The sequence below is a fragment of the Cyprinus carpio genome, chromosome B16, assembly GCF_018340385.1.
Source record: "Cyprinus carpio isolate SPL01 chromosome B16, ASM1834038v1, whole genome shotgun sequence".
NCBI classification, from domain to species: domain Eukaryota; kingdom Metazoa; phylum Chordata; class Actinopteri; order Cypriniformes; family Cyprinidae; genus Cyprinus; species Cyprinus carpio.
Window position 1 is genome coordinate 11,180,094 of NC_056612.1, and position 3,521 is coordinate 11,183,614.

At 34.2% G+C, this 3,521-nt stretch overlaps 1 long non-coding RNA gene across 1 annotated transcript; it reads right to left on the bottom strand.

Annotated features, from left to right (window-relative positions):
* Window positions 1–1,271: 1,271 nt before the first annotated feature.
* LOC122139959 lies at window positions 1,272–3,306 on the bottom strand. The gene is made up of 2 exons (XR_006156684.1): window positions 3,173–3,306; window positions 1,272–1,523 (listed from the first exon to the last, which is right to left on the bottom strand). It is a non-coding gene; the product is annotated as an uncharacterized LOC122139959 (long non-coding RNA).
* Between the last annotated feature and the right edge of the window lie 215 nt (window positions 3,307–3,521).

Here is a 3,521-nt window from a genome sequence, read left to right on the forward strand (position 1 = left end):
TGGTTTTCTTGTTGCATAACAAAATGGATTCATTCATCATGGTTACACTAGCTACACCATCTTTTAAAAAGATTTTATATATATATATATATATATATATATATATATATATATATATATATATATATATATATATATATATATATATATATATATATTATAATTCTATATAATAACAATATTTTAAATACTACATATTTTAAAAATCTGCTTTGATGTCAATGGAAATTCTCTTTTTAGTGTCATGTATGTCCCATGCAGGTCCTGCTTAGTAGACAATTACTACCTATTAACTAGTATTTATTTATTTACTTATTCATGAGGAATTTTAAAGGATTTGAGGAAAAATGAAAAAAGAACCATACAAACTTCAAATTATTGTAAAGTAAACAATTCAAACTATTTGCAAATAATATACAGCTATAATTTCTTCTATTACCATGACACAAAATCTAATCTCAAGACATTTAAAGAATGATTATGCTTGTTTTAATCTGAATTTCAACACTTGTGAGAGTATATATATATGTATGTATATATATATATATACATATATATATATATATACACACACACACACACACACACACACACACACACACACACACATAGCGAAAAGGTAAAATAAGAGGTGAAATTAGGTAAAATTGGAGTAAGATAGCTGCACAACAGAAAGACCCAAATGGTATGTTGCTAGTGTTCATTTAATACTTAACATAAGGCTAACTGTGAAATAATTTAAAATTCAGTAATCATGGGCCTCTATTTCTTATAGTTTGACTATATCAGATTATTGTAGGGGACTTGCCCCCCTCAATGGTTACGGCCCTGCTTAGATACTCATTTCACGGTTAGGGCAATAACAACCAAATGCCACTTGCTATCTGGCTATTTACAAACAACCTGATTTCAGAACAGTCCTCTGAGCAGATCCCTGCAAACTGAGATACAATAAAGGTTTACTGATTCAGTGAACACAATGATGCCCTCATTTTAACCTCTGTGGGGCTTTAGACATGATAAAGGAGTTGTCCTGGTTACCATGGCTAGCTGCCAACCCTGCCTAATAATTATACTGAGCAGAGCACTGAGGTACTATATTCACAAATAAAAGTTCAGAAAATCGTGAAAACGTAAGCATAAATAAAATACTTAAGAAGAAAGAAAATTCAGTAAATGCCCTAATTGTATCCAAACATACAGGTCTGTCATTAGGTGGGATCTGTGGTGAAGCTGGAAGTGTTCTTGCTGTTAACTCAAAACAAATCATGTTTAGACAGAAAAGGCCATTTAATAATACCAACACAACATCAGACCTGTAGAAGCAAGAAAATATAAAGATTTACAAATAGTTCAACAAATGTGGGTCTTCTGAGGAGAGGAAGAGATGCAGCTGTGCTCAGTGGGTGTTAACAGTTTTGTAGAGGGCTCTGTCCACTACGGGGCACCACCTGGAACTGTCAGGATGTTTCCTACTGGAAACTCATCACAAATTTCCTCATGAAGCTGAGAGGACCTGTCGACTGAACAGTGAGATAAAGATGAGCAATAACTACTGACACATCATACCCTGATCAACAAGGCTCAAGTACTTGTGCATAAACATCTAATATGATTATAAAGTAAAAATGCTATTTTTTAAAAAAAAAATTTCAATCTTTTTAACAGCCCTAATTCAGCTGAAATTGCTAATAAAGTTTCTAAGTAAAATATTGGTTTGTTTGGTTTTTCTATAGGCTTACTCTCAACACTGTTGCAAGTTAACTATGTTGTGAAATGAATAGACCACAGAAGAGACAGAGTGCAGATCATTAAATTGTTTAAGACATGTTTATATTAGAAAAGCCAATGGCCATACGTGGTTTGAGATGTCTGTTAGTTATTCTAGTTAGAATACCTGCCATCAAGTATATGATTAGTAACTAAACAAACTGACTGCATTGTCTACCACGGAAAACATCAAACACAACTACAATCATGCAATCAGACATTTAGTTAAAAATTACCTATATTTCAGTGGTATCTGTGGCACTATGCAAAGTATTTAACATTTTAATGACATGAAATGTCTTTTAAAAGACTTTATATTGACAATGAAAAACAATGCAGGTTTAATGGTTAATACTGAAATTCATTCAAAGGGCTTTTCATAAAACTACACACATATCAGTATATAAATTAAATCTAGTTTTTATTAAGATACTTCTGAATACAACAGATTGATAAATGTCTGTTAATAATTATTATTATTATTCAGAGAAAAGTCATACAAAGTTTATAACAGGTCATGATATGCATTTTGATCTCCACATAAACCACAAGCTGTTTAACATTATTTCTGAAAATTAACTAGTATTTTAATTTGATGTATTTTTAATTTATTGCTGTTAGTATTTTGTTACTAGTGTTTATTTTTAAATTGCTAGTAATAATAAGTTATATAATAGCATCTGGTACCTGTTCAATTTTTCACTGTATTCTTTAGAAACTGATATTCCTTTGCTTCTAGTCAGTATGAAACAGATCTTCAAGCTACTGGAATAGGCCTACTAAAGTGAAAGTAACATACAGCCAAGTATGGTGACCCATACTCAGAATTCGTGCTCTGCATTTAACCCATCCAAAGTGCACACACACAGCAGTGAACACACACACACCTGGAGCAGTGGGCAGCCATTTTATGCCACAGCGCCCGGGGAGCAGTTGGGTTTGGTGCCTTGCTCAAGGGCACCTCAGTCGTGGTATTGCCGGCCCATGACTCAAACCCACAACCTTAGAGTTAGGAATCAAACACCAAAAAATGTTTTTATCAAAATCACCAGAACTAGCTCTCCCAGTCTTCCACATGAGCGGCAGAGATACTGTCTATACTAACAGGAGTTGCATAAGTACCTAAAAATAATAATTGCTATAAAGTGGAACAAGTGGAACAGCAACATTTACTACAATGGCAAAAATGTGCAGTTTGTTATTTATGATCAAAACTGAATAGTCGTCTGTCACTATTGGGAAAGTGACTAGTAGCAAAAGAAATAAATGTCTCATGAATAGTTTCTAGTGAAATTAACAGATAGGCCACTACTGGATTACTTAGCCTACTACTAAGACTAATAACATTAAAATAGATACAAGTTAGTTTTATAAGAATAAATGTTAAAACGGCTTGCCATACACAAACTGTCCATTTTACGAATTCTTCCGATTTTCATATTTCCAGTTTAATCCCATATCATTTTTGAATTGACTTCTTGGTGGGGATCCCACACCACTGAAGGCCAATCCGGTTTCCATGTTGTCTGACCAAATGCGTTACAAAATAGCCTTTAGCTGCCTCCGTCGCGCGCTACCTTTGGCATGAAACAGTTTTATTCCGCTTTTTCTTGCTATGGAAAATTTCGTAGCATAACAAAGACCACAAAACGGTCGGTTCGTCATCAGTCCCTCTGGACAGTGCAGCGCATGTCGACCTCCTTCTTCACGGCATGATCTGTGGCTCGCAGAGAGAGGAGGAGCCGCAACCG